The sequence below is a fragment of the Petromyzon marinus genome (genome assembly GCF_048934315.1).
Source record: "Petromyzon marinus isolate PM22_M1 ecotype Great Lakes invasive population chromosome 68 unlocalized genomic scaffold, UKy_Petmar_22M1.pri1.0 chr68_unloc.1, whole genome shotgun sequence".
Taxonomy (NCBI): Eukaryota; Metazoa; Chordata; class Hyperoartia; order Petromyzontiformes; family Petromyzontidae; genus Petromyzon; species Petromyzon marinus.
The window spans coordinates 82,950-97,860 of record NW_027422597.1 but is presented as its reverse complement, the minus strand read 5'-3'; positions in this window follow the sequence as shown (position 1 = coordinate 97,860).

Sequence of the window (14,911 nt, the reverse complement as noted above, 5' to 3'; positions counted from 1 at the left end):
CTCACCCACTCATCCACTCGCTCACCCACTCATCCACTCGCTCACCCACTCATCCACTCGCTCACCCACTCATCCACTCGCTCACCCACTTACTCACCCACTCATCCACTCGCTCACCCACTCATCCACTCGCTCACCCACTCATCCACTCGCTCACCCACTTACCCACTCATCCACTCGCTCACCCACTCATCCACTCGCTCACCCACTCATCCACTCGCTCACCCACTCATCCACTCGCTCACCCACTCATCCACTCGCTCACCCACTCGCTCACCCACTTACTCACCCACTCATCCACTCGCTCACCCACTCATCCACTCGCTCACCCACTCATCCACTCGCTCACCCACTCATCCACTAGCTCACCCACTCATCCACTCGCTCACCCACTTACTCACCCACTCATCCACTCGCTCACCCACTCATCCACTCGCTCACCCACTCATCTACTCGCTCACCCACTCATCCACTCGCTCACCCACTCACCCACTCATCCACTCGCTCACCCACTCATCCACTCGCTCACCCACTCATCCACTCGCTCACCCACTCATCCACTCGCTCACCCACTCACCCACTCGCTCACCCACTTACTCACCCACTCATCCACTCGCTCACCCACTCATCCACTCGCTCACCCACTCATCCACTCGCTCACCCACTCATCCACTCGCTCACCCACTCATCCACTCGCTCACCCACTCATCCACTCGCTCACCCACTCATCCACTCGCTCATCCACTCGCTCACCCACTCATCCAATCGCTCACCCACTTACTCACCCACTCATTCACTCTCTGCAAAGACAAAGATTAGCCTCTAGCAGGGCTGTATGGGCAAGTGCTGTTAGCAGTGAGTAGCACTCACCCACTCATTCACCCACTCATTAACCCACTCTTCCTCTTATGGAAGTGCATCGTGTTCGACGATGATGACTTCCTCTTCTACCTTTGATGGCTGGAAAGTCCAATTCGTAAACGTGCACTGTTTTGCCACAGTCAGAACACACAACGCTGGCTTTGGTGTTGGTGGGTTGAGTGCCGTAAGACGCCCGTGTCTTTTTCCACGTTTTTTTTAACGGCATACTCCCATTATCTCCGCCTCCAGGTTTTTTGCAGGCCCTCACAGTGTCACTTCCCGGGTGGATCGCTCAGCAGGAAGGTCTTCGAGGCTCGTCGATTTGACGCCGCAACTTTTTCACGGCTACTTTTTAACCGGTCCTTGCAGCGCTCTTTCTTCTTCTTCTTCTGGACATCGTGTAGTTGGCCATACACGACCTCTCATGGGAACGTGTCCGAGCCAGCAAAGTTGACGCTTGGTGATGGTGCTTCCCATGTTTTAGCAGTTTATTCGTTCCAGCATTTCCGTGCGTGCCACGCGGTCTTGCCACCTGACCCCAAGGATGCGTTGTTTGCCATCGGATGTGAAAGGCCCTTGACAGTTTTACGTGCCGGCTGTACGTTGTCCATGCCTCGCGGCCTCACGAGAGGCTTGAGAGGCACAATGCCTCGTGGACAACTGTTATTTTTTTTTGTCTGCTGATCAGGTCATTGTATTAGAGAGAGAACCCCCCCTCTTTATCAGTCAACCAAAGGAGGCTGAGGCTTGTCGCAAGGCGGTGTTCGACTTCAGTATCGATGGTGCGGCCGTGGGAGAATATGCTTCCCAGGTATTTAAAAGATGGACCAGTGGATAGCTCATTTCCAATGATGGTAAAGACCCCGGGCGGCGGGGGGGGGGGGGTGGTGGTCAGGAGGAGCGCTGGTTTCACCGTTGACAGATTTCTTCAGCCCTTTGTGTGTTGACCTGCAGCTCCATCCTCCTGTAGGCGTTTAGAGCAGTTGAGAGGGCAGCTTGCAGGGCCTCTGGTGTGGTGTACGTTGCGCTACAAGGGCAGTCATCCGCATGCTGTCACACCAGGATGTGCTCGGCTGTTACCTTTAATTATGGCCCGGGGCCTTCTGATATTAAAACGGTTTCCATCCATAATAATAAAGGTTGTTTTTGGGTTAGATCGCGTTATTTATAAATGTGTCGTAACCCTCCACCACCCGACACGGCCAATCAGCAAAAAAGTGTCACGTTGACGAAAGACAAATAGTTCACTACTTTAGCCCACCGGTGTGTTGTTGAAGAGTAAATCCACAACATTTACAGTTTGAGTAGTGCGACGTTTCGCTGGTAATTACATCCAGGATCATCGAGCAATTCGCCAGAATGGTAATTACATTCAGCATCATAGGGCGAATTGTCCGATGATGCTGGATGTAATTACCAGCGAAACGTCGTACTAACTCAAACTGTAAATGTTGTGGATTCACTCTTCAACACACCGGTGGGCTAAAGTAGTGAACTAATTTGTCTTTTGTCAACGTGACACTTTTTTTGCCGATTGGCCGTGTCGGGTGGTGGAGGGTTACGACACATTTATAAATAAGCGCGATCTAACCCAAAAAAAACCTTTATTATGAATAACATTGCTCGCGAAAGCCTCCCACGTGTTAAACTGGTTTCCATCCAGTCTGAAGTCAACTTTTACACCCTGGTAAACCCTGGACTGCCATGTCTTTGCGCAGCATTGATGTAACAGAGGTAATGGAGATGTCAAAAATGACTGGTGCAGGAGCACCGCCTTGTCGCACCCCTTGTGCAGACCTTGAAAGGGTGCGATTCCTGTTCCCCCAACAGTCACGCGAGCTATCGTCCCTCGTGGAACTGTCATAGGATTTAAAGCTTTCGTGACTGCAAGGATTTCATCTTCTTTGGTTCTTTCGGTAAAGTCACCACGTAGAAGGGAAACAATAAAATAATAAAAATATAAAACAATAAAATTGTTGTAAAACAATACAATTATTATTCTTGGTTCTTTCGGTAAAGTCACCACCACGTAGAAGGGAAACAATAAAATAATAAAAATATATATACCAATATATTTTATTATTGTATTGTTTCCCTTCAACGTGACTTTACCGAAAGATCTTCTTTGGTTCTTTCGGTAAAGTCACCACGTAGAGTGAGAACAAAATAATAAATTGATAAAATAAAATAACACAATAATGTTCTCACGACGTTTCGGCCACAACACAAGCGGCCTTCATCAGGTGAAGGGGCGAGACTGTCTGGTAGGACAGCGCTGGAGTGAAAGAGCCACGTTCAGATCACGGCCTTTTAAGCTGTGTGAGAGGAACAAAGCGCCTTAGAGTCGCGGCATCTCTTCAGAAAGGTGAGAGACTCGATTAGTTGAGCCTTCTTATCCCGAAGTCTGTTGAATGATCTTAAGGATGTGTGGAATCCCTCCCCTTAGAGGCGGTTAAATTTCGATTTAAAGCTTTCGTGACTGCAATGATTCATCTTCTTTGGTTCTTTCGGTAAAGTCACGTAGAATGAGAATAAAATAATAATGAGAATAAAATAATAATTATTTTATTATCATTCTACGTGACTTTACCGAAAGAACCAAAGAAGATGTCATAGGATGTTGAGGAACCCCGGGCGGAACCACTATACTTGCACAGGACCTCCACAAAGCGGTTCTCTGTCGACCGCGTCGGAAGGCCTTTGGGCAGATGCACAAAGGCCACGGACAGGTGTTGGCGATGCACCGCTGCACTACCTGCAGCTGCTTAGGAAAGCCGCGCTGGAATTCTGGCAGTAGGTCCTGCGAGGTGTTGCGGATTAACCTCCAGAGCGTCGCTTTGGCACGGTGCCGTCCCTGCTGTTTGCCGCAGACAGATTCGTCGCCTTGATTTTTGACTGATTGTCGAAGTGTTTGCACCCTTCCATTGCTGGGGGTGGGTGCTCGCTCTCTCTCTCTCTCTCGTTCCCAGATTTCCAGGATGTAGAGGCGAAGTGATCTGGTGCACAAGTAGGCCCCCTCCCTCTTGGATGATTTCAGCGCGGATGTCCGTCTGGCCTGGGCGTCTGATTGTGTTTGAGTGACTCGATGGCTTGACTGACCCCAGTGAAAGGCCGGCGGTTTGAGCCACTGCGTCGTAAACGTTGGTGCTGAGCGAGGTCCACTCTTCTTCAGCTGCAAAACCCTAGCACATTATGAGACCTCCTTTGCCAGTAACAAGATATAGGAATAGGTTTTACCCTTTTAACTGGCACAAAAACTGACACCTTTATTCAAGGCATCATGTTTGCAATGACCACAACACAAGCAGTCTTTTGGCGTCTTCTGGTCCAACACCAATGGAGACTAGGCTCTAAGAAAAGCTGTCTCGGGTGTGGACCAATCAAATTCAAGGACAGTGCCAATATTATTATCAGAGTTGTCTTTTTTGTTTGCATTTTGACTGCTTGTGTTGTGGTCATTGCAAACATGATGCCTTGAATAAAGGTGTCAGTTTTTGTGCCAGTTAAAAGGGTAAAACCTATTCCTATAACCCTAGCACAATTAAGGGATTCCACGTCGGCCGTTTCCTCGGCTACCGAGTAGCGAAGGTTCTCCTTGGCATCATCGCTCTTGAGTCGGGCATGATGGGTCGACTGGGCAGTTCCTCCAACACTGCAGAGTCGACCTCATTGGGTTGGTTGAGCAGGGCCTCAGAGTGCTCGGGCCCATCTCTGGGTGATCTGGTGCTGATCTGTGAAGAGAGCTCCACCTGTGAACAGGAAGGGAAGTGAGCGAACACATTCTTGGGCCGTAGATGGTCTTCACTGCATCGTAGAAATCGCGCATGTCGTTTATGTCTGCATATGCGTGCATTTGATGGGATTTCATTGTCCACCGTGTATTTGAAGCGTTCGCAGGGTGACCTGTGCCTCGCGACGCTGTGCTTGCCACTGGCTTCTGAGGGATCTTGAGTGCGAGTTGGGTGCTGCATCGTGAGCTGTCTATGCATGTTGTCCAGCATAGTGAGAATAGACGGAATTATCACGGAACCGGTATTAGTGGTTTTGCACTGCTGCAGTCGATGGTTTGAGCTTCTGCGTCGTAAAGATTGGTGCTGAGCGAGGTCCACTTTTCTTCAGCTGCAAAGTTTAGGACAATTAAGGGATTCCACGTCGGCCGTTTCCTCGGCTACCGAATAGCGAAGGTTCTCCTTGGCATCATCGCTCTTGAGCCGGCCACAGTGGATCTTCGATCGCAGGGCATACTTCCACGCGCAGTTTGGCAACAATCATGCCATGATCCGTCCGGCACTCGGCTCCTCTCATTGCGCGTGCGTGCGTGTGTGTGTGTGTGTGTAAAATTTACTTGGTGTCACATTTCACTGGCGTTGCGATTATGCAGTCGATGTTAGTGCCGATGTTTTTTGGGCCTTGGATGCATCCAGGATGCCTTGTCATGCTTTCTTTCTGTTGAGAAAGGAAGGTGTGCTCGTGATTATCGGATCATGCTCGGCGCAGAGGCTTTAAGGGCCTTATGCCGTTGGCGTTGACGTTTGTTGACAACCCCAGGTCAAGTTGTTCTTCCCCACTCTGGCATTAAAGTCACCAAATTGGGACGATTTTGTCGTGCCTGGGGATGCCGCTCAAGGCCGCGTCGAGTGACACTGTTATCCGATGGCAGTGTCGGAGCAATATACACTTAGCAGAGTGCCATGTGGTTTCTTTGCCGGGGGGGATGGGATAAGTACCTCGCTTGTGGATGGCATAAATACCTCGCTTATACCAACAGGTGCTTCCGTGAGATTCGACAGGGGAGTATTCTTCACGGAAAATCCCACTCGATGTAAGTTCTGTCCCGCAGGGGGATTTCCTCTCCAAAAGAAAGTGTCACCCTCTCCAAAATTCATTAAGTGACCACTCACCAACTTGCCTCGCTGAAAGCTGCGATGTCAATAGTGTAGCGCTTCAGTTCAGCAGCTACAAGTGCGGTCCTACGCTGGGACCTGTCAGTTCGTTGGGTGGCGTCCGGTAATGTTCTTAAATTCCACGCCACAAATCTTAGGGTGTATAGTTTTCGTCTTAAAGCTTTCGTGACTGCAGGGATTCATATTCTTGGTTCTTTCGGTAAAGTCACCACCACGTAGAAGAAGGGAAACAATACGACAAAATTCTCACGACGTTTCGATTGCAACACAAGCAATCATCATCAGGTGTTAAAGCCACGGCAATATTTTTTTTTGCTTTGGTTTTCACGCCTGATGATGATTGCTTGTGTTGCAATCGAAACGTCGTGAGAATTTTATTGTTTTATTTTTACTATTTCATTTTTTCCCCATTCTACGTGGTGACTTTTACCGCAAGAACCAAGAATATGGGCATAGTTTTGTTGTGCTTGTTTCGACTCATAACCCATCGAGGAGTTTTGGATTGGCCAATTTTTGAGCTACCTTTGCTAGGCCCTCTCCCCACGCGGGGTGAGCTGTGTGGCTCTTAAATATGGCTGCTCAGTCGCCCCCGGGGTTCTGCCGGGAGCAGCTGATACTCGTCCCAGCTGCCGACGACCTTTAATTTATCCTGTGCCGCTGACGTGCAGGGCTCGGGCTAGGAGCTCCATACCTGTCAACCCATGCGCTTTGCCCCGTATTCTTGTACAGGGAAATTGCATTTTCGGGTCCAGACAGTGTACAGCCGTCTCATAACGGGCAGAAATCTTTTTTTCTGTTTGTCTATTTGTGTGTTTCTCCCTTGTGATGGGACTTTGTAGGATGAACCTTGAGATTTATAAGGGGCACTGGGTGACCAATAAGGTCTGAATCGGTCTGTAACAAGGTGGTGCATTGATAAGGGGTTGACAGGAATGCAACTCCCAGGGCATTCAATCTAAGATCTGAAGTTTTCGTGACTGCAAGGATCCACACTCTTGGTTCTTTCGGTGAAGTCATCGCTTAGGTAGAGAAAATAAAAAATGAATTAAAATCACGACGACGTTTCGATTGCAACACAAGCGACCGTCATCGGGTGGAACAGACGCAGCAGGAGAACTGATGACACAGGAGAAAGAGCTGCTGCTGCTGCTGCAACAAGAGGTTTATATATCGGATTTTGGTGGGCTCATCCCCCGCCCACTTACCCTTGTCATCAGTTCTCCTGCTGCGCCTGTTCCACCCGCCGACGGTCGCTTCTGTTGCGATCGAAACGTCGTCGTGATTTTAATTTATTTTATTTTGTATATATATATTTTTTTAATACCTACGTGATTACTTTACCGAAAGAACCAAAGGGGTATGGATCCCAGGGAATTCTTTCCTGCTCACGTCACCAGAATTCCCATTGCCGTCAGACTTGAAGGGTTCACGTTGGGATTCGCCCTTTGCAGAAGAAGATACCTGTGCAAGGAGATGTTTTATTAGTGGCGCTGGGGGTGGGGAGGGGTATGTGGGGGGGGGGGGGGAGGCGCTCTGTCCCAGTACCACATTTTTCACCGTGAGGAGGATCAGCTTCTTATGGCAAGAGGAAACTAAGGACGACCAGAAGGCTTCACACAGCTGCAGGAGGCTGCCAGAGCCCCAGTCTATCAGAGGACTGCCCATATTGCTCTGCCAGCACGTCGCTTTCCTCTCAGGGTGTGCTCCCCTAGCCTCTGTCTTCCCAGACTTGCCCGCAAAGCAGCGAGGCGGCGGTTGACTGATGCCAGGGATGGCCTCCACGTCCAACCTCTGGTGAGTGCTGTGGCTCCAAGCTCCCCTGCCGATTAGCCCGAGGCCACGAAGATACAAAGTTACCGTGTGTAGCCACGAGAAGGCCCGGCAGGAGTCTTCGTGCGGTTGGTGGTGGTGGTGGTGGTGGCTAGTGGTGGTGCGGGTGGTGACGTGGGTGGCGGTGTCAAGAAACACAACCCCCTACCTCTACTCATCGGTTCTTTCAGTAAAGTCACGTAGGTATAAGTGGCGCTGGGGGGGGGGGGGGGGGTGGGGTGGGGTGGGGGACGGTAACACTGTCGCGAGTGGTGCCATGATGGGAGGGACAATTTCGATTGGCCATTCCCCTCATGGCTGGTGACCCCTCCACCGTCAAATGAATTACCACTAAACCACGCCTAAAATATCCAGCTAAGCTTGTGCCGGAGGCCCCGAGGGACAGGCGTCCATGACGTCTCCTGGCCAAACCCCATTTGGTGGAGCCAGGAGGTTGAATCCTTACCATCGGGGTTCCTCCAGAAACAGCAAATAGCCACTGCGGGTGGCCACGTGGAATGTTTGAACGTTCCCTGCGGAGGAGAGGCTGCCACTCCTCTGTCGGGAGCTGGACCGGTACCGCCTGGATCTCTGTGGTATTCAGGAGGTCCGGTGGACCGGCTCTGGCTCCTGCCACCATGAGGGGTGGACAGTCCTCTACTTGGGACAGGAGATTGCCAAACAAAAGGGAGTGGCTCTTCTACTGAACAAAATAATGACGGGGGTATGAGAGCGTGGCGGTGAGGTGTGCGAAGCTGTAAGCCCCAGGCTACTTTGGGCTCGCCTTCCCATCAACCAGATGAGAAGGAGTGGTGGTCGTGGTTACTTATGCCCCCACCAAATACGAACATCCATGGAGGGATGCAGGCAAGGCCGATTAGTCAGATGCCTTCTATGACCTGTCACAGTTGCTAGCTAAAGTGGCCTCTTCGGAGAGAGTCATCCTGTTGGGTTAATTTAATGCCCGAGTTGGTCATGATGCTGGCACCTGGTCTGGAGTGATTGGAGGGCATGGGCCAGATCAGCTCAATAACAACGGTAGGAGGCTGCTAGATTTTTGTGCAGCCCATGGGCTTGTAATTACCAACACGCCGTTCCAGCATCGGCGCATCCACACAACATCATGGATGCATGCCGGGTCCAAGCAAGAACATCTGCTGGGCTACATCGTGACGGAACAGCAAATGCGGGACCATGTCCTTGACACCAGGACCTACCGTGGAGCTGATCTGCCCACTGACCGTCGACTAGTCATCTGTAAGATGCGCCTACCATTGTTCCATTCCGGTGATGGGTGTACACCCAGGATCCCATTCAAACCCATAGTGGCCTGGTCTCAACTAGCTGATGAAAGTTGTAAGCGATAATTTCATCATCACTTGCGGTTGGGGTTTGCATTGTTCCCCACTCCTGATGTCGAGGGTAAATGGGCGCGGTTTAAGACTGTGGCTCATGCAGCTGCAATGGCTGCTTTGGGTGCACGGTCCAGACCTCCCCAGAGACCCTGGCTGACAGAGGAGGTGTTCAGGCTGGCTGAAAAAGCGACAGGCCCACTCTCATCATCTACAGCATCCCACATCAGAGAATGAGGGTTATCGCAGCTTTTGCTCAGAGGTTCAGAGAGCTGTGAGGCACGGCAAGGATTGGTGATCGTTGGTTGCTGAGGAAATGGAATCTGCCTCAGTGGCCCGTGATCACAAATCACTCTTTAATTCCATCAAAAAATAACTTACAGCGCCACACCTATTACCATCATTAGGGCAAAGAATGGTGATCCAATCTCTGACCCCCAGGAACAGGTTTTCAGATTGGCTGAGCATTTCTGTGAGGTCCAGGGGGAGGGAAAATCCCTCAGCCTGGAAAACATCGTGGCACAAAGTGAAGATGACCCTGCTGAGGCTGCCGTGCCTCAAATATTGGAGGAAGAAGTCATCCCCTGTGAGTGGCTGGCTGAGGTGCCATCTGTTGAGGAAGTACTGAAGGCGATCCCGAGTCTGAGACCAGGAAAGGCACCGGGTAGAGATGATCTCCTAAGCGAAATGCTGATGGAGTGTGGCGTTTGTGCACAGACTGCCCTACATGACACCATAACAACAGTCTGGACCACTGGACGGGTTCTGCAGGATTGGAAGGATGCCCTGATGCTCCCCCTCTTCAAGAAGTGGGACCGCACAGACTGTAACAACTACAGGGGCATCTCACTCCTCAGTGTGCCGGGAAAGGTCTTGGCAAATATTATTCAACATCGCCTTGCCAGGTACGCTGAGCAGAGGCTTGCAGAGCCCCAATGTGGTTTCAGGAAAGGGCGGTCCTGCACAGATGCCATATTTTCTGTCCGTCTGCTACAGCAGAGGTGTAGGGAATTCCAACAAGATCTACATCTCTGCTTTATTGACCGGGTCAAGGCTTATTATACCATTAGTAGGCCTGGGCTCTGGGTTGTTCTTCATGCTTTCGGAGTCCCTGACTCTCTGCTCACGATAATAAAGGACTTTCATGATGGTGAGCGGTCCTGGGTAAGCTACGTGGCCTGGAGTCGGAGCCATTCTTTTCATCAGTTGCGTAACGCTGTGTGGAAGCTACCTGGTCTGTCGCTCCACACTAAGGTTCAGGTCTTCTCGGCCACGGTCATTCCCTTCCCTCTCTTCGCTTGTGAAACGTGGACCCCCCTAATGGAACATCTTCGCCGGTTAGAAACATTTAGGCTAGCCTGCCTACGATCCATCCTGGGTTTAACCAGGCTGTATTGTGTGAGGAGCTCACAAATCCTTGAAAGATCTGGGCACGGTCCCATCGGTGAGCTCCTCTGGCAGGCAAAGCTGCATTGGATGGGTCATGTAGCCCGCATTCCCAGCCACCGCATGCCGAAACAGCTTTTGTTCGGCCGGATTGAGGGGGCTAAACGGGCGCGGTACGGGCTAGAGAAGAGATGGAGTGGTGTGGTACAGGAGGACGTGGAGCTGAGTGGACTTGCCAATGACTGGTACCAGCGGTGTCAAGATCGGCCTCTGTGGAGGAGGCTCGTGAAGGACGCTACTGGGCAGTTGGAGGCAGTCGCCCTCCAACAACAACGGAGGGCGGAGGAGCGACGCTCACAACAACGAGCGGAGCGCCGGGTGGCTAAAGCACAGCAAGTTGGCACAGTAGAGGGCACAGGTGGTGCATCAGCCAGTCATCTCAGTCATTCGACCCGTGGCACCTGGGTCTGCCCCGTGACCTCCTGCCAGCGGGCGTTCGACACTTCACGTGGCCTCAAGGTGCACATGGCCTGGCACAAGCGTCGTCGTGACGTCACCGCCAATTAATGGCGAATGGTGGTTGTTGTTGTGGGTGGTGTGGGTGGTGTGGGTGGTGGTTGTGTTGTGGGTAGTGTGGGTGTAGGTATGGTTGGTGGTTGTGTTGTGGGTGGTGCGGATGGTGGTGGTTGTGTGGGTGCTGGTGATGTGGGTGGTAGTGGTGGATGGTGATGTGGGTGATAGTGGTGTGGTTTGTGTGGGTGTAGGTGTGGTTGGTGGTTGTGTTGTGGGTGGTGTGGATGGTGGTGGTGGTGTTGGTGTGGGTGGTGGTGTGGGTGGTAGTGGTGTGGGTGGTGTGGGGGGCGGTGTGAGTGGTGGTGGTGTGGGTGGTGGTGGTTGTGTTATGGGTGATGGTTGTTGTGTTGTGGGTGATGGTGGTGTGGGTGGTGACGTGGGTGGTAGTGTGCGTGGTGGTGTGGATGATGGTGATGTGGGTGGTGGTGTGGGTGGTGTGGATGATGGTGATGTGGGTGGTGGTGTGGGTGGTGGTGTGGGTGGTGATGTGGGTGGTGGTGTGGGTGGTGTGGATGATGGTGATGTGGGTGGTGTGGGTGGTGGTGTGGGTGGTGGTGTGGGTGGTGGTGTGGGTGGTGGTGGGTTGGTAGTGTGGGTGGTAGCGTGGGTGGTGGCGTGGGTGGTAGCGTGGGTGGGTGGTGGTGTGGGTGGGTGGTTGTGTGGGGTGGTGTGAGTGGTGGTGGTGTGGGTAGTGGTGATGTGGGTAGTGGTGGTGTGGGTAGTGGTGGTGTGGGTAGTGGTGGTGTGGGGTGGTGGTGTGGGTAGTGGTGGTGGTGGTGGTGTGGGGTGGTGGTGTGGCTGGGTGGTGTTGGTGGTGGTGGTGTGGTAGTGGTGGTAGTGGTGGTGGTGGTGATAGTGGTGGTGGTGTGGGGTGGTGGTGGTGGTGGTAGTAGTGGTGGTGGTAGTGGTGGTGGTGTGGCTGAGTGGTGGTGGTGGTGGTGGTGTGGGGTGGTGGTGTGGGTGATGGTTGTGTTGTGGGTGGTGGTGTCGGGTGGTGGTGGTGGTGGTAGTAGTGGTGGTGCGGGGTGGTGGTGGTGTGGTGGCGTGGCTGGGTGGTGGTGGTGTGGAGGTGTGGTGGTGTGGGGTGGTGGTAGTGGTGGTGGTGTGGGGTGGTGGTGGTGGTAGTGGTGGTGGTGTGGTGGTGTGGCTGAGTGGTGGTGGTGGTGTGGTGTTAGTGGTAGTGGTGGTAGTGGTGGTGGTGTGGATGGGTGGTGGTGGTGGTTTGGTAGTGGTGTGGTGGTATGGCTGGGTGGTGGTAGTGGTGGTGGTGTGGCTGGGTGGTGGTGGTGTGGTGGTGTGGCTGGGTGGTAGTGGTGGTGTCTAAGGCCCCACTGAGCTGTTCGTTTCTTATTCTTCAAAAGCACCTCACCTGGCCCATCACAGATGGCAGAAGCTCAACGAAGTTGCTGAAATGATCATCACGTGGGAATTCATAGCATCAGATAAAATAGAATCTAAACGAGCAAACCTACAGATTCATACAGACCCACAGAGACCCACAGAGACCATAGAGACACACATAGACCCATAGAGACACACATAGACCCATAGAGACACACATATACCCATAGAGACACATAGAGATACATAGAGACCCATAGAGATACATAGAGACCCATAGAGACACACATAGAGACCCATAGAGATACATAGAGACCCATAGAGATACATAGAGACCCACAGAGATACATAGAGACACATAGAGATACATAGAGATACATAGATACACATAGAGACACAGAGAGACCCATAGAGACACACATAGACCCATTGAGACCCATAGAGACACACACAGACCCATAAAGACACATAAAGATACATAGAGACCCATAGAGATATATAGAGACCCATAGAGACACATAGAGACCCATAGAGACACATAGAGATACATAGAGACACATAGAGACACACATATACCCATTGAGACACATAGAGATACATAGAGACCCATAGAGATACATAGAGACCCATAGAGACGCACATATACCCATAGAGACACATAGAGATACATAGAGACCCATAGAGATACATAGAGACCCATAGAGATACATAGAGACCCATAAAGATACATAGAGACCCATAGAGATACATAGAGACCCATAGAGACACACATAGACCCATAGAGACACATAGAGATACATAGAGACCCATAGAGACACACATATACCCATTGAGACACATAGAGATACATAGAGACCCATAGAGATACATAGAGACCCATAGAGACGCACATATACCCATAGAGACACATAGAGATACATAGAGACCCATAGAGATACATAGAGACCCATAGAGATACATAGAGACCCATAAAGATACATAGAGACCCATAGAGATACATAGAGACCCATAGAGACACACATATACCCATTGAGACACATAGAGATACATAGAGACCCATAGAGATACATAGAGACCCATAGAGACGCACATATACCCATAGAGACACATAGAGATACATAGAGACCCATAGAGATATATAGAGACCCATAGAGATATATAGAGACCCATAGAGATACATAGAGACCCATCGAGACACACATAGACCCATAGAGACACATAGAGATACATAGAGACCCATAGAGACACACATATACCCATTGAGACACATAGAGATACATAGAGACCCATAGAGATACATAGAGACCCATAGAGACGCACATATACCCATAGAGACACATAGAGATACATAGAGACCCATAGAGATACATAGAGACCCATAGAGATACATAGAGACCCATAAAGATACATAGAGACCCATAGAGATACATAGAGACCCATAGAGACACACATAGACCCATAGAGACACATAGAGATACATAGAGACCCATAGAGACACACATATACCCATTGAGACACATAGAGATACATAGAGACCCATAGAGATACATAGAGACCCATAGAGACGCACATATACCCATAGAGACACATAGAGATACATAGAGACCAATAGAGATATATAGAGACCCATAGAGATATATAGAGACCCATAGAGATACATAGAGACCCATCGAGACACACATAGACCCATAGAGACACATAAAGATACATAGAGACCCATAGAGACACACATATACCCATTGAGACACATAAAGATACATAGAGACCCATAGAGATACATAGAGACCCATAGAGACACACATATACCCATAGAGACACATAGAGATACATAGAGACCCATAGAGATACATAGAGACCCATAGAGATACATAGAGACCCATAAAGATACATAGAGACCCATAGAGATACATAGAGACCCATAGAGACACACATAGACCCATAGAGACACATAGAGATGCATAGAGACCCATAGAGACACACATATACCCATTGAGACACATAGAGATGCATAGAGACCCATAGAGATACATAGAGACCCATAGAGACGCACATATACCCATAGAGACACATAGAGATACATAGAGACCCATAGAGATATATAGAGACCCATAGAGATATATAGAGACCCATAGAGATACATAGAGACCCATAGAGACACATAGAGATACATAGAGACCCAAAGAGAGACCCAGAGATAGAGACACATAGAGTAATGTAGTGTATAGTGTAGTGTATAGTAGTCTAGTGTATAGTAGTGTATAGTGTAGTGTATAGTAGTCTAGTGCTAGAGCTGCAGTGCCTCCCCTAGGTCGACTCAGCCTTAAACGATGAGCTACCGCCCTGCGATGGTGTGGAGTTAACGTCGCCGCTCGGTGAGACAAAGGCGGTCCGGCGGTCGTGGTGCTGACCGCTCGCCCCACCCCCCTGGTGTGGTACCGCAGTGTCGGCCTTCACAGACGCTGCACGCGGCTAGCAGCACTTGCCCCTGTATCACTCTTAGAGGCTATACGGGGAGTTTTGCCTTTGTAGAGGGTGGGTGGGTTGGTGAGTGGGTGAGTGGGTGGGTGGGTGAGTGGGAGGGTGAGTGAGTGGGTGAGTGGGAGGGTGAGTGGGTGGGTGAGTGGGTGGGTGAGTGGGTGGGTGAGTGGGTGGGTGAGTGGGTGGGTGAGTGGGAGGGTGAGTGGG